General features: G+C 35.3%; 1 protein-coding gene across 1 annotated transcript in view; it reads left to right on the forward strand.

Moving 5' to 3' along the window:
* The window catches only part of DMD (dystrophin), a 2,170,472-nt gene that overhangs the window by 3,013 nt on the left and 2,141,203 nt on the right, over positions 1–26,256 (forward strand). The gene's annotated exons all lie outside the window — the stretch shown is intronic.

The raw sequence follows: 26,256 nt of genomic DNA on the forward strand, positions 1-26,256 counted from the left end.
GGTAGGAATTTGACATTTCTGCCTTTCATTCTGAAAAGATACATTGATTAAAGTGGTGTCAAACTCAGTTAATGGAGGCGGTGCAGTTATTTGAAATATACAGGGTATGTAATTTGAAGGCACGCCAAATCACAATGACAAGGAATAATGATGACCTTGGTTTATTTTTATACAGTACATTCAGGTTTTGATTGGATTCAGAGAGAGGCAATGGTTTTCTTTCTCACAAAGTCCTGCTATAGTCCTAGGAGGTTTGTGTTCTGTTATCAAGGCGGTTGGTTCCTATTGGAATATTTTATTGGGAAGGTCATGGGCTGCAATATGGGAAATAAACCTTTTTATTAAATGCAACCGGGTTTCATAGCAGAATTTCATGGAAGTATTTCCCCGTGTAGAGTGTGCTCAATGCAGTATACTGATCTTCAAAAAACAAACAAACCAAGCAAATAAATACTTTGTAGTCTTCACCTTTTCCCTACTTAAAACATCTATTAGTCAGACTTCCTTGGGGTTTCATGCTATAAAATATTGACACATGTTTGGAGTTCCGAAGTTTCATTTTAATACAGATATCAAAGTTAAAATGGCAACACCATGGGATAATTTATGATTTTACCAATTTTGGACGTTTTTTCTATTTATGTCACTTATAGAATTGTCCCGAAAATCCTTGCAAAATTTCAAGCTCCCTCTACTTAATACTAAAAGCGAGTATGTCTTCCAGAGATTGTGATATCCCCTCCGAATGGGAGAGTAACTCTGCTATTTGTGAATCACTTGTATACTAAATATAGTTCCAAGATTAACAGCTAAAATGATTTTGTTTATTTTTTCATGAGACTTATAGTATAAAAAGTTTGTTTCCCTCATATATTACAGTATATTATAGCATTCAATGTGCCTTCATAAACCAGATGGCTCCTCTAGAGATTCTGAAATACTTTAACACTCAGGGCATAGCCTTTCTCTTTCCCCATTCACGATTACTTCCTTGAATATGGCCCCCCAAAAAAGACAAAAAAAAGTACATTTGGCTCCAGTGTTTTAAGGGTATATAAATTTTCTCAAACACAATTCTGATAGGCAGCAGACAAATGAGGATGAGGAAGGGAAATGGCTCTGCTGGCTCATGCTTAAAAGTGTCCTCATATACAGGGAAACAACACACCCTGGGCCTTTGGGAGGGCAGAGGGTCGGAGGAGGGAGAGGATCAGGAAAAGCAACTAATGAGTACTAGACTTGGTACCTGGGTGGTGAAATAATCTGTACAACAAGCCCCCATGACACAGGTTGATCTATGTAACAAACCTGCACTTTTAGCCCTGAACTTAAAATTTAGAAAAAAAAGAAAAAAGAGTCCTCATCTCATGACTATACAACCTCTACTTCATTCCCATTAAAAACACAAGGAGCAGTACTCCTTCTTTTATAGCTCACATCTTCTATTTAGGCTGCCATTTTAAGAGATAATTTCTATTCCACTCCGAGCTCGATCTTTATTTTAATCTGATACCACTCATTCAAAATACTTGGGAATTTCAGTAGGCAACAGAACACACAGAGCAATTTTCTGGAGGCCTACAACCTCTGAAGGTGACTTTGCGTAGTGTATGTAATGATAGCCCTTAGAAAACCAATGTTCTTAGCAGTCTGGATTTGGTTTAGAAATCAATTTATTCCTGCTTTCCTTTATGATCTTTTGCTTTCTCCCTCAATGCCTCACTTTCACTCTGTCATTATGTGTCCCATTCCTCACTAATGGGAAGTGGGGGAGAATTACAATTATCCTTTAATTGAAGTGGAGCTGTCATTTCCTTGCCATGCTGATAAAATGTTGTTGCTGTTGTTGTTTGTTGTTGTTCTTAAATGACTCTTTCAGACTGTTTAACTCAGTATTTTGATGACATACAATTTTAAGAAAATAGTTGTCCATAAATTTAAAATGTTAACAAATTGATGAATTGATTTTCTCATGTCAATTTTGAAATCTGAAATATATCTAAGACTAGTGAATAATGTGAATAATATCTAGGTCTAGTTACCATTTGAATAAAAGAATCTGAGGAAGAGCTTTGCCTTTATTTTTGCTTATTATTCATTTTAGTTTAGTTATTTATTTTAGTAGAAAAATGTGGCTGTGTCAATGAAGAGGAGGAACATTAAAATGCATTATTAAAGCCAATGCTTATCCATGTAATGAAATGAGAATGTAGATAGCTTAATGGGTTTTGAAGAGGATTAAGATAATTTTAAAGAAACTTCAAAAAATCAGATGCTTGAATCATGATGTTTTTAGTTTATATTTAATAAATATGAAAACTCTACATGGACATATCAACAATGAGGAATTCACATACATATCATGAAGTCTTTTGCTAATTTATTTTCAACTTTTAAATGTTTTCTCTTCACTATCATGAAAAAATGATTTTTAAAAAAGGTCAGTATTAGCTGAGCACAATTACCATTATAGTGTCCCGTATTATTTCCAATTATGGGCAAATAAAATGGTTACCCTTTAAATGTTTTTACCCTCTTCTTGGCTTTTATTTTGTTTTGTTTTAAAACGTTCTCCCTTCTTCCACTCTGCTTTTGGCTAAGACTGTCATAGAATCAGGACTATAAAAGGGCATAAACATCAGTAGCTTTTTTCTCATTCCTGGCACTCATCTTTATTTGCACACAACTTGTCTCTTCCTTTATCAGATTACAGTAGCAATAGTACCTTAGCTTGAGCTAAGTGCTGACTTAAAGGGCAAGGGAGTCAGTGCACTGTTACAAGTGTGGATTTTAGCTTTGGAAGCTGTGTGAGGAAAAATTAAAGAAATAAGAAAGAAAAATCACAAAATCAGAATGACCCAAGTATTTTCATCAAAGGCAAATTGAGTAATTCCTTTTTATGTTGGTGCTTAAGAAGGATGTATTAGAAATAAACTGGTGACTAAGTGAACAAACTATTAACAAACTAGTTGAGTAAGTGAAAAAATAATAATCTGCAAAAATGATAAATCCCAATGACTCTCACGTATTGCAAAATAACTAGGAAGGAAAAGGGGAATTTAGACTTTAAAGAGCGTAATCAGACGCAAGCAATGTTGGCTTGTTGGTGGTTAACTAAAAACGCTTACGGGAAGCTCAGACAGCTGGGGAATCCTGATTTAGTAGACGCTGAAGGGCAGGGCATGAGCCATGTGAACAGCTGCTGAAGAGCTAGAGGATTCCTTTGGATTAGGTGTACACACCCCATCTCTAATGGGCTGTCAGAGAGCACCAAGTTTTATCACAGAGGTTCACTTTGCTCAAGTCTATGGTTTTTGCAGTGTTTTGCCTTAAATGTCTGAAAGTGGATTGGCTCTCAAATCCACAAATAAAAGTATCAAAATAAGTGACTCTAAAATTTGTATTGTGTGGTTGTGGGCAACCCCAGTTTAAAGAAGGGACTTACAGCTGATGATTTATTATCCATTTATTGATTCATTTGTCCATGCAACAAATACACATATTGAATGCCAATTTTCTGCCAGGTACTGTGTTATGCTCTGGAGATAGTATTCTAAGCAAGTGAACTCAAAGAGAGACTAGCATTTCAAGGAAGATGTGCTTATTAAATACACACACATAAAAGACTTGCATTGGGGATAAGGGCTATACAATAAAGCACACATTGTAATAAGAACGTGTAATAGGGAGGGTTAGACCAGTCTTTGAAATTGGAGAAATATTTCTGAGAAAAAAAATATATTCAAAGCAAGGCAAAGAAGAATGAGGTTAGAGTATAGTTGTACAAAAGAAAAGAGGGAGCAAAAATGTCCCTGTCAGAGGGAGCAATGTTTCTGAATGTGGAAAATGGTATGGATAAAGATCTAAAAGAACAGCTTTAGTAGAGTATAGTGAGTGCAGAAAAGTGTGGAACAAGCTTGCATCTGAATGTCAGACTGGGGTCCAATCATTCAGAGCCTTGAAGGTTATAGAAATTATTTTTCTCTTTATAGTAAGATCAATGGACAGCCTTATGGGTTTCAGGTAGAACACCGATGTAAACATGTTTGTATTTTTTAAGACTATCACTCTGTTTTGTGTAAAAGAGATTGGAAAGTGCTAAGGGTTGATGAAGGACTATCAATCTGAAGCAATTATGGTAGCTCCTCTAAGGTGCAGAAGAAGGTAATTTGGACTAGAATGGTGACAGTGGAGATGAAAGAAGTGGATCTATTCAAGATTTGTATATGAGATAGAATCAATAGGAATTGGTGTTGTATTGCATGCTGTGTGCTCCATGAAATGCACAACTGGGTAATAATGGTGCCATTTGCAAGGAGATTGGAAGGGAAATTGGAACAATGGGAAGGATGAGGGGTGTGGATGCTAAGGTGTTTGTTTTGTTTTGTATTTTTATGTAGAGCATGGGTATTGTGCCTAGAAATGAAGTCATTATTAGGGATTTAAATATGCAACTCATGGAGTGGATGAGACCAGCTAGAAAGATAACAGAGTGTGAAGAGGAGATGGGGAATTCAGCAAAGAAGACAAAAGCACTAAAAAAAAAAAAAAAAAAAAAAAAAAAAAAAAAAAAAAAAAAAAATCAGAGAAGACACATCTAGAAAAAATGATGAAATTCTAAGGAAAATAATATTTCCATAAAGAGGCCTGTTCCTTTCAATCTCCAGTTTAATGACTTTATGAATGAGGATCCCACTTTTAGCATCAGGTGTCTTGGTTTCCACAGTCTCTACCATCTATTTACCCCTAATTTCCTCCCATATTGCTATTTCTGTGAATATTACCAAAATATTGCCTTAGTAGAAAAGCTTCAATAAATATTTAAATTGTATAATGTACTCAGCTTTTTCCTATACTCTGCACTTCCTAAAAATACCTTCTTCGGAAACCCCATTTCAACTGACTACTGTATAATGAAATGAGCCTTCAGTGTAAAACATTTATCATGGTCTGAATTTCAATTGCTCAGTCAGAATTGTTGAGTAATATGAAAAATCATCCTTTAGAGAATACAGAATTGCATAGATATGACAAGGTAAGTTTGCACTTTATTTAATGCTATTTTAGTTGATATAGATGCTTATTGGAGAAATGTCTAAAAATTCTGGAGGACCATTAGTAAAATTGATTATCCCTATATCTGCAAAAAGGGTAAAAATACCTAGGAAACATTGACATTTCAGTTTAAATAAAGCCGGAATCATAATAAAGAGATAGAAGGCATTTGAGTAATTGAATCTAATCATGGATGAATGTAATGTACTTATCAGTTAGCTCTGGAGGAAGTAAGACTCGATAGAATAGTAATATGATATTGAGCAATATTTTTAACATTAGGTTTTTAATTACTTATAACTCAACATTGTTGAACACCTATGTTCTCTTTGATTTTTATGAGATAGCATCTCTAAGTCAGAGAACAAACACACACACATATATATGCATAAAACTATAAAATATCAAGAAAGTTATAAAGCATGGTACAAATCAATCATAAATGATTAGTTATGAATAATGCGATTATGGACATTCTCGTTGAAGAATCCACTTTTATAAATAGGCATAAGAGTATGGACATACAGAAATGTGAATTAGAGAATGATTGTAAGAAGCAGTGAGTCAAAAAGGACTAATGAACCATTGATTTCTCCTACATACACAGCTATTGACAGTACCCTGTGTGTGCATAGCACTATTCTAGATTCAACTAATCTTCAATGATAATACTGTATATACCATTTAACAAGCCAGTAATAAGTGTCAGGAACTTCTCTGAGTACATCACATACATATGTGATAATTTCCATATTAACTCTAGAAGGTGGGGAACTATAATCATCTAAATGTAACAGATGAATATGTAGAGGTACAGGGAGGTTAAGTAATTTGCTTAGGGTAGCTCAGCTGGTATGTGATAGAGGCATGATTTTAACGGTGGCAGGATGACAGTAGGATTAAAGATTCTTAACCAGTCAGTTGTCACAATCTCTCAGATTTTAGTAGAATTCTGAAAAGGACAGAACAAAATATAAAATGGTAGGAATCATAATATCTTCTAACAAGAACTAGACATGTTCCATTGAGGATGCTCTTTAAAAATAAAACCCATTAAAATTTTGGGTTGTTTACTCAAAGCCTATAGATATTGGCATATTATATTTTCTTAGATAAAAACTGAGATATCCTAAATAGCTCATATCGATTCTCTAGACTTGCACAGGAAGGTGTCTATGATAATATCCATAACAGTTATCTTGTTTCACAATTTTATTACTATCTCAATCTTCTTGCTTTGTGAAGAGGAAAAAGATCAAAAAATAAAACTAATACAGCCCTGATTTGTTTGTAATCATCTACAGCTAGCCATCCTTAGAGTGGTCTCACTAGTTGTTCTTTTAGATTTTATTTCAGTTATACATAGGCAACTGTGCTACATGAACAAAAAACTAACAACTGGGCTAATCTGAACATGATTTAGTATTGTAAAAAAATGATTTACATAGATTAATGTGCCATACTATTTTGAATAGTACTTGGCATAAACAGTAGGTTATTTAAGTTACTATAATTACTGTTGCCTTTTTACATAAATAAGTTTTTATTTTATCTTCATTATGTTAGTCATCCACAGTGTGATACTTAGTTGCATATATTCATATAGTGTACACTATACAATTCTAGAGTGTACCAGTAGCATGGACTATTAATATTATGCTACGAGGTAAATGACACCCCTGGAGTTAAGCAATGTGCACTCTGTACAATAACGTCACATTGGCATTCTCATATATATGATTAGAAATAATACTGAGAGTTTCTCTGGCTTCATAAGCAATTTTGTTCTCATCTCATAAAGAGGTAATGAATGCACACATATCTATCCATATATTTAAAGAGAATGTCAGAGATCGTGATGGAACAGAATTATTCAAGATGTATAAATGAGGGTGGGAGGCAAGAGGAAGTCAGAAATACTCCCCAATAATTTATTTCAAATTAAAATCCTCTTGGTTATTGGCTGGTTGCGGTGGCTCACGCCTGTAATCCCAGCACTTTGGGAGACCAAGGTGGGCAGATCACCTGAGGTCAGGAGTTCCAGACCAGCCTGGCCAACATGGTGAAACCACATCTCTACTAAAATACAAGAATTAGCCAGACGTGGAGGCATACACCTGTAATCCCAGCTACTCGGGAGGCTGTGGCAGGAGAATCACTTGAGCCTGGGAGATGGAAGTTGCAGTGAGCGGAGATCTCGCCACTGTACTCCAGCCTCAGTGACAGCGTGAGACTCTGTCTCAAAAAAATAAAAAATAATTTTAAAAAGTCTATTGATTATCATGTGTGTTTCCATGGTATCAATTGTTTACTATTGTCCAATAACTGACTAGGATATAAAACTATCAGGATAATATAAATTTTAACTGTTATTTAAAATGCATCATCTTAACTGTAAGGTTATTGATCTTTGGATAAGCTATAGAAATAAGCCTTAAGTCAAAAATATATTTCAGAGACCCAGTAGGTTAATATGTAGCACTACTCTTTAATATTAAATATACATTGTTTTTATAATTTTACTGCTAAAATGACACTAAGATGTGTGATTATATAAAAATAAGAAATTGTTAGAATTTATTTTATTTTAATCAATGCTGATCTATTTTTCTAGTGTATGAGATTAGATGAGGTTGTATGACATACCACTTGTCTAGGAAAAAATAAAGTCTTTATGACAGTGTGGTGAATGAAGTAATTAGTTCATTTCTTTCAATATTACTAGTGTGCATAGATCTCTCTTTTTGTCTTTCTATCTATCATACATAGACAGAGGTGCACATACATACACATTACCTGGAAATTAAGTGGTTTACATATGAAAGTTTTTGACTTTACTGATATTATAAGATGAGTAACATGATAACTAATACAACACTGAAATACATTTTTCCATTTGAAAAGTGTAAAGAACACTACAACACGATTGGGAAAAAACAACTTATTATGTTCAAATCTCATTCCCAATTGTAACAAACATATAATTATTTGTTATTCCTTAATTAAGAAGCTGTTAATAATAGTATTTTGATATTCAATGTTAGCAGTAACTGTGTTGGTTTCTTTTTTGATAACTTTTTAAGAAAATTAGATTATAAATTCTGTTACAGTAAAAATACAAAAATAAAGCAAAGTATTATCTTCTTTCTATCTCTTATATGCATCAATTGGACAAGATACTGAGATTCTCTTTTTTTTTAATTGCACACTTTCATTATTTTTCTATTCAAGCTTCACCCTGCTAAGTTCAAGTGAAGTAGAGGACTTCATGTCTCTAGAACCAGTTAATGAAAATTTCTTCTTCATCTTTCTTGAGCTTGCAGAAGGTCAATAGTGACTGTTTTCTCCCTTCTTAAAAATGTTGTCGTCTTTGAGATCTGTGCACCGTCCTCTCGTGGCTTCACTACTACTTTGGAGGGTGTTTGTGTTCACTCTGCATTGTAGACTGATCCTCTCTTCTCAGCCTTTAAAAATTAGATTTCCTTGGGATCTAGTCCTAGCATAATTCTCTTCTCATAATAATCTCTTCCTCGATCATTGCACTCATGTCCACAGCTTTATCAACACCTATATACAGATAACTAACCAAGTTATACCTCTAGCTTAGATTTCTCCAATGAATTCCAGAACTGTGATTTCAACTGCCTGGGTGGCATCTCCATTCTTATGTGATAAAGTCACCTCCCTCTAAATGCCCTAAGCAGAACTTTCTCTTCACCCCACAAAACCTGCTTCCTTCTCATTGTTTTTCTTATCATTGAGTGGTGCAACTATTCACCCGTTTCGCAAGCCAGAAACACATCTCATCCTTGAAACTCTGATCTTTTTTACCCAGTTATTTCTAAATCATTGCCAATCACTGTGGCTTTTATCCTCTAATATATTTTCATCCACATCTCTTTATCTCCTCTACCATCATCCTAGCCCAATATATTTTCTCTCACTAGGAATACGGTAGCCTTTCCGTTCCAGTTTTTCTGCATTCTCTCTTTCGTATTCTTGATAATCCACTCTCTAAAATTCATGCATTCAATTAAATTTGAAAATACTACCACTTGTTTAAGCATGTTAGTAGTTTCTCTTGGCTGCTAGGAAAGCCAAACAAAACAAAACAAAACAAATTTCAAAATCAAAGCCTAGACACTGCCTACCTCTCCTATCTCATTTCCCATCGTGTTTCCTTTGCCTCACCCCCTTACTGGCTTTCTTTTTGTTCCCTGAATAGGTCTAGCTTTTTTTTTTTTTTTTACTACAGGACTTTTGTGTATGCTTTTCTATTTGTCTAGAACCTCCCCCTTTCCCCTTTTTTACCCTGATGACATCATTTTCCACCTACAAGCTTACCTCTGGATAGATGTCAGAATCCCCTATGTACATCAAATTTCCCTACCATGTAACATCTGTCCATAACACATAGCACTGTTATGATTCCATATGTATGTGACTAATTAATACTTGCCAGTCAGATTATGTAGTAAGTTCTATGAACCAAGACAACTCAACTGTTCTTGCTCACCACATTTTTACCTGGAACCAAACACATTAGGTTGCCTGATACATATTTTTAAATAAGTTACTTGATGTGTAATGCTTTAATGAGCATAATTACTGATGTTTACATATAACATGTTATAATAATGATATTTTGATTGCATTTTATGAAAAGTTTATATGACAAAGTACTTTCATTTTGGTTAAAGCTTCAAATATAAATAAATAATAAAGATTTGCTTTTTGTCATTGGGTGCTGTTCCCTTTTTTTGATTTTCCACACTGCTTTTCACTTGTGGTTCTTGGTTTTGTTTTTTACTGTTTTTAACCCATATCCTTTTTCTTTCCTTAATCTATCTTTGTAAAGTCTCAAAGAACTAGTATCTAGAATATACAAATATAACTCAAAACTCAACACTAAAACCAAAAATAATCTTAGTGAAAAAAATGTGGAAAAAACCTTAATAGACATTTCACTGAAGAGGATATACAGATAGTAAATAAATGCATAAAAAGATGCTCAGCTTCACTAGCCATTAAAGAAATGCAAATTAACACTACAATGAGTTATCACTATATACCCATTAGAATGGCTAAAATTTAAAAAAGAAAAACAGTGACAACACTGAAAGCTAACAAGGATGCAAAGTAACTGGGTCTCTCTAATATTGCTGATGGGAATGTAAAATGGTACAACCATTCTAGAAAGCAGTTTAGGAGTTTCTTGTAAAATTAAACATGCAGTCACCATACAGCCCAGCAATTGTACTCTTGATATTTATCCCAGAAAATTGATATTTATGTTCACCCAAAAACCTTGACATGAATGCAGTAGCTAGAAACAAGAAACAGCTCAAGTATCCGTCAACGAGTGACTGTTAAACAAACTGTTATATATTCATACCACTAAATACTACACAGCAATTAAAAGGAATGAACTATTGATACTCAATATTCACAACTCCACTGGAGGTCAAGAGCATCATATTGAGTTAATAAAAAAGTCAAAAGGTTAAATACTGTGTTATTTCTTGTATATAACATTATTGAAATGGAATTATAGATATTAAGAACATATATTGATATTAAGAACAGATATTGGTAGCCAGAGGTCAGGAATGAGGCAGAGGGTATGCCATACAATGGTGCCACAACGGAGCCTTGTGGTGATGGACCTGCTCTATATTTTGATTGTGGTGTTTGTTACACAAAGCTACACTTTATAATGTCGAATAGAGCTTCACACACACACATACACACACACACACACACACCAGAGTCACACAAGTGCATACATGTCTATCTGGTAAAGCCTGAATAAGCTCTATAAATTATAGCAATAATTTCCCAGTTTTTATATTGTACTATAGTTATACATGGTATCAACACTGGAAGAGGCAAAGTGAAGTTAGCACAAGACGTTATTGCATATTTCTTTGCAACTTCCTGTGAATCTATAATTATTGCAAAACAAAAATTTGAAAAATGCAGGATTAGACTTTTAACAAGCTCTTGGTTTTCTGAAAGCTAGGATATCATCACCAAACCTAATCGAGGATAAGTCTTGTAAATTAGTAAGTCCATCACTCAAGGTACAAAGGATGGTTTCATGCTAATTTGCTAGAATGCAATCTGTTTCTATTATATGGGAACATGCATCATTTATTGAATAAAATATCCTGATTGAGACTGTATTCTATATGTCCTACTTTGTAACATATTATATTTCAGGTTGTTTATGACCAAAAAGTCTATATGATAAGCGCTAGAAGTTATGCTGGTCCATGGGCATGGTAACTTGACAATGCCTGAGACTACTTCTGTTTTAAACTTGCCTCTACCTACAAAGGCAAGTAATCCTGGACAAGCCAATATTTATTTAACTAGTATTAATTGAGAGCCTGCCATATTTCTGGCATTGAGCTGAGCATGTCTACCACTGTCCTCAAGAGGAAATAAGGAAAAATAATGCCCCTTCACAAGCTTACTTATTTTTGGCTTTAAAAAGGGAATACATGAAATTTCTTGGTGAGTGTCAAAGTGTTGAGAATAATTTTTCTTTGTATTAACTTTTATTATTAATCATAAATAACTAATGTACATAACTCTAAAAGATAAATGTACATTTAGATACCAACTTGTATAAACAGATACATAGATCAAAAGACTACCTCTGATTTTATGTTTGTATGTGTGTGAATGATCTCCTTGCTTTTAATCTGGTCTTCAGAAAATTCCACCCTGTAATTGCTGCCCCCGTTGAGTTTCTAAAACAAATCAGATTGTGTGCCTCCAGCTTAACATCCTTTAGAGAATCTTCTAGCTTCAGGGTAAAATCCAAGGTCCTAACATCCAAGGTCTTTCACAGTATGGCATCTGCTCCTGTCTCTCACCTCCTGATCTGCTATTCCCCACCAGGAACACTTCTGTCTAGATATAAAATTACTTTGGTTCAGCAAATAAAATAAGTTCGATTCATGTAATTTTATGTTTATGACTTGTTCCCACTTCTTGGAATGTTCTCCCAACAACCACTATCACCATGTCTCTTCCACCAATGACTATTAATATTATTTTGATCTTTCCTTATAGGATATTGTTTAAAAGAATTCCTTACTACCCTAGGTCAGAAAATGGTGTCCCTGATATGTGTTCTTATTGTAAACTCACTGTGGATAATTCTATACAAGCAATTATATCCCCTATTTTAGCTGTCAGTTTGCTTCTCAGCTTCTGACTCACTCTCTTGCTCCTTGAGAAGATAGCTTGTGCTTATTATATGTGGATTAATTGTGCCTAACAGCTTGTAGGTACACAAATGAATGACTACATACCACAGCATTTATCTGACTATTGTTTAGTCATTACATCACTGTACACATATTTGAAACTCAGGGATCATTCAGGTTGGAAAAGCCTTATGAATACTGGCATGCATTATTTTGCACACACACACACACACACACACACAATAGAACAGAATGGGATAAGCCTAAGTAGATACTTTTTTGTCCTGTGTACCCAATATATTGGAAAAATTATAAACCTTAGACTAAAATGTTGGTTGCTTAATTTGGATGATTCATATAATCCGTCGTGTTTTTGGTTATCTGTGTACTTTGTTTTCTCTATTTCTTCCCTAGTCTCAAAGGAAATGTCCGAGTTGAAAAAGAGCCCCAATTTGTGGGGATTCCTTTGAGGAGTTACAAAGCTGAGATATCTTAGGAGATGCCAAAATGATACAAAGTGGTGAAGAGGTGAGGAGAGTAGGAATTTAGAGGATCACTTCTGCTCCTATAATGCATGCTGCATGCCAGGGCTGCTGTCCTTTGAGGTGGGCACAGGAGCTCTAAGTTCAGTGGGTGTCAGAGGACAGATTACTGAGAAAATGAATGGTTGGCTGGGACTACCTCAAAGACAAGTGTTTGCTCCTGCTTGAGCTATTGTTGGAGCTTTCCTGAAGGAGACTTAGAACAGAATGTCCATTCCAGAGAGTATTCAGTTTCAGTTTGCTGCATTCCTAAGCTTATTTTCCATCCTGGGAGCTGGCCACAAGGATTGGAAATCTTTCATCTGTTTTAATCTGGGATTGAGCTCATTTATAAAAGGAAACTTAGTTTCTGGGTAAATATGTGTGCACAAGCATGGAGCTCCATACAAGTATGCCCAAATTCAAGGTGAGAAATGTTTATTGCATGACTCAAACACATGGAATTGAATGGACTCTGAAAGCAAAAATAGGATCTACAGAGCCAATCTAACAGCCTATTCGTTTTTATTATTTTTGCACTTAAATGTTGGTAATATTTTATTGACCAGTGAATATGAACTGTATTTTGTATATTATGTTAACATATTATTCATGTAATAATGAATTTTTAAAAATTGATGTCTTGAACCCTTTCAATTTCCAGAGTATTACAGAAATCCTAGATCTGGTATGCACATGCATTTTATGAGAAAACCTAGCTTGAGTGATAACATCAATTTACTGAAGTAGTAGGCCCTCTGACCTGATTTTATAATAAAATTAAGTTTCTGTAAGCTAATAAGACTATAGTAACTTTTTCTTTAATATTTTATCTTTGAAGAGGTTTGTTAAACAGGCTTTTATGTGACATGACAATCTATTTTGGCTTACAAAATTTCTTTTTTTTTTTTTTTTGTTGAGACGGAGTCTTGCTTTGTTGCCCGGGCTGGAGTGCAGTGGCCGGATCTCAGCTCACTGCAAGCTCCGCCTCCCGGGTTTACGCCATTCTCCTGCCTCAGTCTCCGGAGTAGCTGGGACTACAGGCGCCCGCCACCTCGCCCGGCTAGTTTTTTGTATTTTTAGTAGAGACGGGGTTTCACCGTGTTAGCCAGGATGGTCTCGATCTCCTGACCTCGTGATCCGCCCATCTCAGCCTCCCAAAGTGCTGGGATTACAGGCTTGAGCCACCGCGCCCGGCTACAAAATTTCAACCAAAGAAAAGATGCAATATAGTATCTTTGTTCTTATCTATGATGATTTTTATGATGATAGTTCCATAATTAATTTTTTCATAATGAAAGTGTATATTATTGTATTATCTTCAACTAAATTAGATTATATAACCCAATTTTGATCTTCGTATGCCAAAAGCAAAGAATTAACCAGCCAGAAAACAATCCAGGCCTTATATAATATATTGTGCCTAGATGAAGCTTATAGGCATTCTTCTGCCTAGGGCTCAACATTGTAGAAATGTGGTGTGCAATTTTGGAAATTGAAAATATAGACTCTGATTGAGAAATGGAAAAGAGTAGAGTTCTAATTCATGACGTCTAGGAATCAAGTTCTACCACTGAAAAATTAATTTACATATATTCATTATCTTTTATAGTGAATGATAAAGATAATAAAGACAATGAAGATAGCATCTATATCATTTGTTTTATAAAAACGATGGCAAAAAATATATTACCATTCTCACTTGTCAGATGAGGTAACTGAGTCTATATTATTTGAAATATAACTTTAAAAATTATATTATCTCTGCTATTAGATTATATACTCCTGGATGCTGCAAACCACATCTTCTATGTGTTTATATTCTCATAGAGTTTAGAATATTACCTTGTACTAGGAAGAAGTTTTATGAATGTGTTTTGAATTAATATCCAAAAGTGATGGAAATAATTGTAAGTTACCTATACATTTCTTTTGTTTCAAACCATTAGACGATGATACTTAATTTTTTGGATATAATATGATGTGGAAAGACTCTCAGATAACTTCAGAAACTAGAATTCTGCATGCATACACTCAGATTTCTGAAATTGACATATGCTATCAATTCATCCCGCAGGCCAGATATACAATTCATTTGAGTTTTGCATGTGCATTTTAATTGTTCACATTAAACTATATTCATAGCTACAAGTGCAGTTTTGGAATCTTGGGTACTTAAACAAAAACATAGCCTTTCTAATAGAAGTATAAGAAGAATACTAATTGATGAATATGCCAAGTATCTTTCCAATTGCAGGAAACCATTAAAATTGTATCTATACACTGTATCTCTTTTATCAAGTACGGTAACAAAATCAATTGCTATACATATTAAAATATTTATGTATCTGGTATGATTATATTAGCTTCAGAGTAGTTTCAAATTTAATTTCCCATTGGAGAAAAATGGAGTGAGAAAGTTGTACATAAGAGAGAAACTTTTTTTTTTTTTTGAGACAGAGTCTCGCTCTGTCGCCCAGGTTGGAGTGCAGTGGTGTGATCTCGGCTCACTGCAACCTTCGCCTCCTGAGTTCAAGTGATTCTCCTGCCTCAGCCTCCTGAGTAACTGGAATTACAGGCATGCGCCACCACGCCTGGCTAATTTTTATATTTTTAGTAGAGATGGGGTTTTGCCATGTTGACCAGGCTGGTCTTCAACTTCTGACCTCAGGTGATCCGCCCGCCTCAGCCTCCCAAAGTGCTGGGATTATAGGCGTGAGTCACCATACCCAGCCGAGAGAAGAAATTTTACAGTTAGAATTTATTTGGACACATTTTAGAAAATTTTTTTCTTTAAAGTAAAACTCAAGTTTCATAGTGTGTATGTGAATGTATCTGTGTGAGTGAGCACCTGTGTATTTGTGTGCTGTAAAAAGATGAACACAGGAATCTAATAGCGTAAGTTGTAAGGTAAAAGTATTGTCCAACTAAAATAGCTAACTTCGGAGGTGTGAATTACTTTTTGTTGGTGGGTATGATTTTAACATTCCCTTGAATTTATTATTGTAATATCTGCCACTAAAAGAAAAAAAAAATCATGGCTTAGAAATAAATTTAAAGTAACCAAGATCATTGCTATACAAACCAGAATTTAAATGGAGGATTTTTGAACCATTAGGATATATTTCCCCTCTAGCTTAAATTTGAAAACTTATGAAATTTTAGATCTCAGCACATTTAATATGTCTAAACAATGCTCATTTGACTGCAAAACCTGTATATGTAATTTCCAAGGGCCAGAAGTTCAGTATTTGAAATTAAATTGTTGCATATTACTGAGCATTAGTCAGAAATATTATCTTATAGCATCTGCTCCTTCCTCTGTTCTAAGTTAGGTGTGTATTTCTTGTTAGTGCTCAGTTGATGAGCACAAATATGCATGCAGCATGAGAGCAGAGCGTTCATTTCATTGACTGCAATTACTAATATGGTTTTTGACATCTTATTCATTGGGAGAGTGTCTTTTAATGTTAATTTGAATGAATGGGAATACTTTCACATTCTTAATGAATCTGCTCATAGAGTAAAATAAAACGTGACTGTTATGCTTTGAAGATCAAGAATCTTCTTTTAAACAAAAGGGTAAAAAAGGCCAAAGAAGGCGAAATGACATTCCTCATGCTAGTTCCAACACGAGTATTTTGATGAACAACAAAAAAAGCCTTCTTTAGATGTAGGCAAACTGGGTGATTTGACATTCCTTCCTCTTAATTCCCAGGGTATTTTGTCTGTCTGTCTTTAACTGCATATGCAATTCTTATCCTTTATCCACTGTTCATAGGTCTGTTTCTCACAATAGGCTGTGAGTTTATTTACATAGTGACTACTGTTACGTATCGCATGTACTAAGTCCCTAGTGATTGCTGCTTAAAGATGACTGAATTGATAGTTCCTAGCATGGCTGATCTCTGACATTATTCTTCTTTGGTTTGGGTTTTTGTATGAATGGTGGAAAGAGAAATGGCTGACTCTGAGCGACATATTACAATGAGTTTCTACCATCTACTCCGCACCTAGTACTAGCTTAGACAGAGCGAAATAAAACAATAAAGCAGGCCAGGTGTGGTGGTTCATGCTTGTAATCCAGCACTTTGGGAGGCCAAGGCGGGAAGATCACTTGAGGCCAGGAGTTTGAGACCAGCCTGGCCAACATGGTGTAACCCCGTCTCTACTAAAAATACAAACATTAGCCGGACGTGGTGGTGCACATCTGTAATCCCAGCTGCTTGGGGGGCTGAGGCAGAAGAATCACTTGAACCCGGGAGGCAGAGATTGCAGTGAGCCGAGATCATGCCACTGCATTACAGCCTGGACAACGGAGCGAGACTCCACCTCAAGAAAAAAAAAAAAAAAAAAAAACTAAAAAAGCCAATAAAACAAACTATGTGTTGTCAAGAAGTATTTATTTTTACATCTTGAATTTTTAACGGGGAAGATTCAGACCTATTTGTTAGATGACTGATAATATTTGTGAAAACTCTTGAAGACCAGTTAAATCAGAACATAAAGGCACACCAAGTGCAGATTGTGTTTAGAGCCACTGTTCTAAAAGCAGGGGTAAGAAGGTTGCAGTTATATCCCAGATAAGAACCTTAGGGCATTAGGAATGAAAAAGAGAAATGCAAACAAAATATATTTAGATATTTAATTAGTAAAACTTATTTGCACAGGTAATGAGGAGAGAGACAAAAATAGTAGAGAGAAAATCATCAATGTTGACTTCCTGATTTCTTACTAGGGCAGTATAGGTGTATACTATATATATATATATATAATATGTATTATATATTTTTGTACTACTTCCTTTTATAAATTGGACAGAAAGCTTATATGTGTAGAAAGATCAATGTTTTTTCAAATTTCCAGCTAATTATTTAAGTAAGTTACGGTTTGTAATCTAAACTTATAATTTAAGTTTAAAGAAAAACATTAGACCAAATATTTAGTCATTTTGATGTAGCCAAGTTTATGCTTCAGGAGAGTTGCATAGTTATGAATTGAGCTCACAGAAATACAAATACACACTTCATCATAGTGTGATATCCAGCATGGATGGGGGGCAGTTATCATAAATCCTGTCGAAGGCGAGGTTTGGAATGTAAGACAGATTTTATAATAATAATATTTCATCTACATAAAACAGTCCATTTCCTGGACTAGAGGGATCATGATACCATAGTTTGTTTATCATGACTACAAACAGAACAGGAAGTAATATCCTTCAACAGGGAAGAGAAATTAGAACAGTCATTAATTAGAATATTTGCAATTCCTTTGTGTAGAACTATTCTTTGTTAGCTGAAATAAAGCTCTCTGCCTTGATTACAGTTATCGTTTTGTGAAAATATTGAGTGAGTTTAGATTCCTAAAGGAAATCAGAAGTTGAGTAAAATGTACATTCACTTAGAAATTTCCTTGCACTGAAAGATGCTTATTACTATAAATGAAGATAGGGAAATTTCATTCATTTAAAGAGATTACTATAGGTAACAAGTTTAAAGTTAGCCTTAAGTTATAAGGTGGAAAATATTTTTTCCTGCTAGAGACTAATGCCAACTCCATGATGTATGTAAGGTCATGTTATTGGGATCCAGCTTATTGTTGCTTCCTCCTCACCTACCCTTCTCATCTCCTACTCCTAACCCATTAGCCATAGGCTCCTATGTACGGGCCCCCAAACTACCATGCTTTCATGTTGTCAGGGATAAGTCTTCCTGAAATTACCCTCCTTCTCCTTACCAATCACTTAATTAATTAAAGCCTGGTTTCCACTTCATCTCAGAAAAATATTATTTCCTAACCTCTCTCACTAATCTCCATTGACTCCACCAATGGAGGTTAGGTATGGTTTCAAAGTGTTCTCATAGCATAAGTTCATCAAAATGCACAATATCTTTCACCATATTTTGTCAATTTATTTACTTTAATATTAGAATACAAATATCTTGGCATGTTTATCAGTGTTACCCGGACACTGTTATTTTATTGTCGTGTTTCCCACCTCTCCCCCATACCTAGAGATGAGCATAAGGCTTAACATATAAAGTTATTTAGTTAATGCTTTTTTTGAATAAACAAATATCTCAGGGCATGTGAGCAACATAGTTCTTTGTAATACTATGCTTACAGTTAATCATCTTTTTGTTATTGTTCTAGCAGCAAGAAGGATATATATCTATATATACACAAAGGGGAAAATAAGCATGATCTCAATTCAAATATAAAACATTACAAATGAATAAGGAATGTATTATTTTGCTAGCACTGCCATAACAAAATGCCACAGTAGACTGGGTTTCTTAAACAAAAATTTGTTTTCTCCACGGTAGTGAAGGCTAGGTGTAATCAGGGCTGATTTCTTCCAAAGCCTCCCTCCTTAGCTTGCAGAGGCTGCCCTCTCCATCTGTCTTCTCATGGTCTTTCTTCTGTTCCTGCCAATGTTCTAATCTCATCTTTTTATAAGGACACTAATCAGATTGGATTAGAGCTCACCTTAGTGACCTCATTTAACCTTAAATACCTCTTCAAAGACCCTATCTCCAACTACAGTCACATTCTGAGACAATGGGGGTTAGGACTTCAACAGATGAATTTGGGAAAGAGGCAATTTAGCCCATAAAAAGGAGCCCTGTCAAAACAGCTTTGAGAGCAACCAAAAATAGGCATCTGAGTGAAATATGCGGGAAGAGGAAAATAACTTGGGGCTTTGCTGTTCTCTTCCCACTCTTCCTGTGACCCAACGGGATCCCTCGGAAATGGTCTTTGGATCCCCACTGCTGCTTGAGAGTATGTTTGTTTGTTTGTTTGTTTGTTTGTTTGTTTTCCCTGAGTTACTGAGGACTGCTGTCAGTATGATTGCAGTGCAAATTGATTCTTTGTGGGAAGTACAATAGCAACTGGTAACCACAAAGCCCCAGAGGGCAAAAAAACTGTAGAAGGGTAAAAATAAGGTGTTCCGAAAAGAGCAAAGGGCTGGAAGAATGGGAAAATGGAGAAATTAAGATATGCATTAAGAAGACTGATGATTTTTAAAAATAGTAGATGATAGATAGGGGATGACAGAGAGAGAGAGAGAGAGATGGTTAAAGGAAAACCGGTATTTGGTCTGCAGTTTAGCTCTTTCACCAGCTTAACACCCTATAGTGAATAACAAGGTCATAGATCATCACAACTGCAAAAAACCTGGAGAATATTTTCCATTTCCTCATTATACAGATGTGGAAAGTGAGACTCCAGTTCTCAGAAACAGTTAGATACAAAACTAAGACCCAGCTAGTTCTCAGCCAGTGATTTTCATATCATACCACACTGCTATACAGTTGTATGTTTAGAAAAAAATCTCTGGTATAAGAGGACTGTGTAGTACCTTACAATGCTTCTGTAATACCCACAGCATCATAAAGAGTAATAAATTTAATGATTGCAACTTAATGGCTCAACAATTGTATATGCATATATGTAATTATACATATGTATGCATATGTATAAAATCTACTAATACATATGTAATACACATGTATAAAATCTACCAGTTTTCTATATATGCAGAAAACAATAACAACAACAAACAGTATTAGAGAAAACCAGGGAATTAAATCAAAATCATCACTCCCAGACCTGAAATAGATAAATTTCCAAAGCTCTTCATTACTGGCCCTTTATTTGTCCTTCCTACCTCATTTTTGGCCCCACTCGTATACCACACATTGCAACTGTGCTAAACTACCTTATTTTTTTAGAAAAGGACATTCTCCTCATACCTGCATTTGTACATTTCCCTTTTGCTTGCTTTTTTCCTCTCCTGTTGCCACGGTAAATTCTTAAGTTTTCTCTTTAAGGATCTGTTGTCTGCTTTGGATACAGTTGAGTATAGCGCTATTGTGCCTTGCACTTATCTCTAGAACAAAAATTATTCTGTTATAGAAATTACTTATTTCCTATCACTTACTATCATTTATTACCATATACTATCATACTCCAATTCACAGAAGGCAAAAAATAAACCCCTGAATGGCAAGAAATGTTAGGGCAATGCTGGGCAAATTGTTTATGAATAGTGATTGTGATTAACATAGAGCTTTATACTTACTGGATTAAATATTGATACTTTTGAGTCATATCTCTACTCTTAGCAATAGTATTGGTGAATATTCTGTGCTGTAAGCAATGTAAATCATAGAAACATTCTAATGTGTATATGGGAATTGAATATTCAATGATATTAAATCAATGTTCAATTCATATAGATGACTCTTTTGGAAATTAAGAAATGGATCCCATTTTAATGAGTTTTCCCCAGCATAAACTCTACTTTGTTAAGTTCAGCTTAACAATTTATAATGCTCACATAGCTTTCAGATGCATACTTAAGATATATGGAAATGAAAAGCAAAATGTTGTAAACAGGAGGTGACAAGATATTTTAAATTTAATCATCGTGTCTTTTATAATCAACCTTTTAAAACATTTAATTGGCATTATTGTTAGAAAACTTTAGCTCTGGAAGCTACATCTTTGGAATTATTGACTTGTAGACAAGTCAAATATCCAAAATAAAATTTCACCCATCATTAGCAGTAGATGTATCTAGGGTGAAATTACACCCTGGATTACTTCAATATTCTTATATTTACATTTTTATTTTTTTCAGAGTTTCTCCAGTGAGCATTTTATTATGAAAATATTAATTATATTTTAAACATATTTTTAGTTTAAGATGAGGAGATAGTCTTTGATATAGATAAATACTTTTACATCTTTCATTTAGAAGTTCCTGAACTAATATTATCCAGGTCCCACTTCCTTAAAAAGACCTAATGTAACCTTTCCCATATAAGCATTGATTGCTCTTTCTTGTTTCACAACATTTATGTGGTATGTCTATGGCTATGATATTGAATATATATTTGAACTCTGCTGGCCTATTCCCATCTCTCACAGATCCCAAGACAATAGAGATCATGTCTTACACATCTTTGTATCTCTTACAGAAAATAGATCTCAAATTCTACAGAAGTTATTGAATTGAGGGTTTGAGATGTTAGAATAAGAAAAGATAGTGGAAGGAGAGCCTACGTGTAGCCTAAGCCAGATTTACAAAGGCAGTAGCTCAGAATGAGATAGGGATTCAACAAGGAGAACCAAATTATTTGGTAATAAGTTGTTGCTAAATTGCGGGAGATGAGGAAAAGGGAATAGTGATAACAGACTCCCTGATAGTAATCCCCAAAGAATGCTCTATGGCACAGTAATTATTCATCATGGGCCCCCTCTGTTTGTCCCCATGCCCCCACAAAAGACTTCTTTAGTCATAAAACTGAGGGGAATGCAGCATACTAAATCCCCTTAGAGTTTCTCAGTGCAATGCATATGCAAAGATGCTCCGGAATCCTGCAGGAAAGACAGCTGCTTAACTTTTTACCTAGCTTCCCAAACTCGTTTCACCATGGAACTTCTTTAACATACAGTCAGTAAATGCGCGTTTATCTAATGTTTAATGAAGCATATTTTGGGATTCTTAAAAATGTTAATAGCTAATCACCGTGAGGAATTGGTGAGATGATGGTAACATTAAGAGAAGTAGAGAAACCAGGAATAGGATTAAAACTGGAGGGGAATGGGAAAAGGGCCTTTGTTTTGAGACATCAACCTAGAATTGTTGATGGGATATCCAGGTGGGTAGATAATGAAAGCTTTTGTGATGGAGGACTAAAACTAAAGAGTTAGACTTAGAGAGAAATACTTGAGAATCACTTATATGGAGATAATAGTTGAAGTTAAAGAAGAGAATAAGATTTCTAACGGAGGGAGGGAATACACTATCAAAGAAAGGATTAGAGAACCCTGGGGGAGTGTGATGTGAATATTTGTGCCTCATTTAATTTTCAGCACCAGAGCATGAGGAAAGAATCCTTCCCATTTTACAGATTAAAAAACAAAACCGAAGCACAGTGTGTAAGTAACTTTCTCAAGGCCATATAACTACTAAGTGGCAGATATGAAATTTTGAGCCCTACTCTAAAACTTGCTCCTAAATTTGAATGTTTACATATTAATGTAAATAATATATCTTACAATATTAAATACGGTTTTGTAGAGATACAATAACCATATAATTTTACAGGATTGTCTTTTTAATTTATGTTTTTCTTCGGAGTATAAAACATTTTTAATTATTGGCCTGAGAAGAAGATATAATAGATTATTTTTGTCAAATAGTGCAGTCATTCATGAGAGAGACACTGTATTTTCTAAAACAGGCTGATCTCTGCACAATACTGGCTCCCTGAACATAAATCCTTGCTGGGCCAGGCACGGTGGCTCACGCCTGTAATCCCAGCACTTTGGGAGGCCGAGGTGGGAGTATCATGAGGTCAGGAGTTCAAGACCAGCCTGACCAACATGGTGAAGCCCCATCTCTACTGAAAATACAAAAATTAACTGGGCGTGGTGGTGCACACCTGTAATCCCAGCTACTCAGGAGGCTGAGGCAGGAGAGTCGCTTGAACCCCAGAGGCGGAGGTTGCAGTGAGCCAAGATAGTGCCATTATACTGCAGTCTGGGCAACAGAGTGAGACTCTGTCTCCAAAAAAAAAAAAAAAAAGAGTAAGAAAATAAATCCTTGCAATTTATCTACCACATTGAATTTGTTTGGGAATAATGGAGATAAAATCAAAATAGGAAACAAAATATCCATTTATTCCACTATTATTTTATTTATTATTTTCACCTTAGTCATATGGAATTGTATTTATAGGAACATGTTAAAATGCATTTTCAAGATAATTATTGCACACAATTTAAACAATTGTTTTAAATGACTTTTTGTAGAGGTAAAACAGTTCTGTAAAATTAAGGTTTGACTTTGCTTTGTTTGGCCTAGATTTCCTGTTAATTTCAAAATAAATGTGCCTTATATTTCAAAATCGGATTTCATATATGAAAGCTCATGTCAGTTCACAACAAAAGAATCACTTTAAAAAAAAAAGCTCGTTATTTTATTATTGTTTTGATAGCAATACCCAAGTATACCATAAATGTGTGCATGTACTGATTTGTTTTTCTAAGACCACCAGAGCGGGCACAAAAGAACCAGCCAGTAGGCAAGGGTAGGAGCAAAACTGCAAGTTTATTTTTGGTCACCTAGCTTCAGGGGAAGAAGGTGGGTAGGGAGAGGTCTCTCGGCCTCCAGCAAAGGAGGCCGACAGAGTCCCCCGGTGGGGCTCTCGGGCAGAGTTCCTGACACAGTCCCAACATCCCGACAGGAGTGGGGCTGGGAAGTCCGCACGTGGCGTCCCTCTGGAGCGGCTTTTCTAGGAGTGGGAGGGCAATAGGCGGGGCACGGGCTTGTCGGGGGGCGTTCCGCAGGTGCGACCAGGTAAATCTTGGTCTCTTCGGGTTGACGTCACCTGGCGCATGCCTGGTTGGTCTGCACCTTCCCTGGGCGCTGGCTGCATTTTCGCGTGCGCGGGAAAAGTTGGTGAAGAAGAACCCGGAAGTGCACCATCTTGCTTCCATTCGTCCAAACATGTACTTTTGTTTACAAATTAAAAACAGTTATGAGAAGACAGCAAAATCTAATGTAGAATAATTTTTTCCATTAAAACCCAGCTTTCCATTAAAACCCAGCTTTCCTCATGGAAATCATGCAACACCTAGTGAGATTATGCTAGCACATAGGGAAATTTCACAAATGCACGTTCTTAGACATATTAACCTTCTGTATCAGCATTCAACAAAGGTAAAATAATGCACACTATTGATATCAGACTCCTTAGCTCCCTTTTCTGTCTCACTTTTAACTATCCAAACACAGTAATCTGTGTTTTCCTTCTTTGTACATCAATTGTTTTACCTGTCACTCTTTATAAGCATTCACTCTTCTCTTGTTTTTAAGCACAGTGGTAGCAATGGTCAAGACTTAGAGGCTTAATGAAATGATGGACAGATTATAAACAAATTAAACCCACTGCTTTCTTTATAGAAGCAGCTGCAGAGTGTTCTGAGGTTTTTTTTTTTTTTTTTTTTTCCTTGTTGAGTAAAGGAACTAACAAGGAAAATTACATGACTTCAAGGTCTTGAGATAAGAGATAAAACTTGTAACAGGAGAGGGGCTGGGAAAAGCACAGAAATGTAGATTTTGGGGATCAGGATGAAAGCCACAGGTGACTTGGTGACCACAGAAATGAGAACACAGGGTTGGGTGTCTAGGCAGGAAGTTGGGAGGCTGGTGGAGTCCTGGTTCAACTCTAAAGTCTCAGTTATCTCAGCACATGCTCTTGTGGTGCTGCTGAGATTTGGCTGATTGCCTACCCCAAACCTAAAAATAGCCGAGCCTCATTCTTTTGTAGTGGCAGCCAGAGGCGCAGCTGTGTGGGGACTGGCTATCTTTTTCCTTAGCTTTGACAAATAGCTGAGAGTTGGTGGGCTTGAGTGTGCACCTGTTGAGACAGAAATTGCTGAGTTTAGATGACAACACTGCTGAAAGTAATTTCAGACTTTCATTCCAATTGATCACCGAAGCTTAGACAATTTTTCTCCTTTCCTAAATCCCTCTCCTTGCCCATGAATATATACATACATATAATTTTCTCCAACTGTTTGAGAGTGATTGTTACCAAAGGCAATTTTTTAAAAAAATCAGAGCAATAAATCTCCTGTTTAAGTGGCTAACTCAAATTTTATTTTCTTATTTAATTTAGTAGAATTTAAAAGATTTAAAATAGTTTTGAAATTAGGAAATAATATTTTTTATTCCTATGAGGCTAAAAGTACAATCTAGCCCATTACATCACTATGAAAAATCATCTCTACATTTATTAAATTAAAGGATATTCTGCTTTAAACTAGAATTTGCATTGCATATATTTTTGCAGAAAAAAACTCATTCTTAAGTTTTTCTAAAACAGTACATTGGATATGTGTTAAAGGTTCATGTTCTAGTACTTCTTTAAATGCTTATTGTCAGCTTTATAAAATCACTTTATCACCAAAAGTTCGTTTTATATAGGCTTATTTTCCTTGATAGAGTTCCTTCTCTTACAAACTGATTATATGAATTAAAATGTAATGTTAGCTAATTGTCGTATCTTGTAAATATACTAGGGTAGAACTGATATCTTTATGCAAATTAGAAAAATATTTTACAGTATCAGTTATGGAGTTTTTTTTCTACTCTTCCTTTTTCCTTGTTAATATTGGTATGTGATGAAATCACTACTTTATAAGTTTGCTAGTTTGATTAAGACTCAGAAATCAGAGTGGCTGGGTGTGGTGGTTCATGCCTATAATGGCAGTACTTTGGGCGGCCAAGGAGAGAGAGGATCCTTTGAGCCCAGGAGTTCAAGACCATCCTGGACAACAGAGTGAGACCTCATCTCATCTCATAAAAAAAAAAATAAAATAAAATAAAAAATAAAATCGCCAACATAGTGACAACACGCCTGTAGTCCTACCTACTC

The sequence above is a fragment of the Colobus angolensis genome, unplaced genomic scaffold (genome assembly GCF_000951035.1).
Source record: "Colobus angolensis palliatus isolate OR3802 unplaced genomic scaffold, Cang.pa_1.0 Scaffold434, whole genome shotgun sequence".
Lineage (NCBI taxonomy): Eukaryota > Metazoa > Chordata > Mammalia > Primates > Cercopithecidae > Colobus > Colobus angolensis.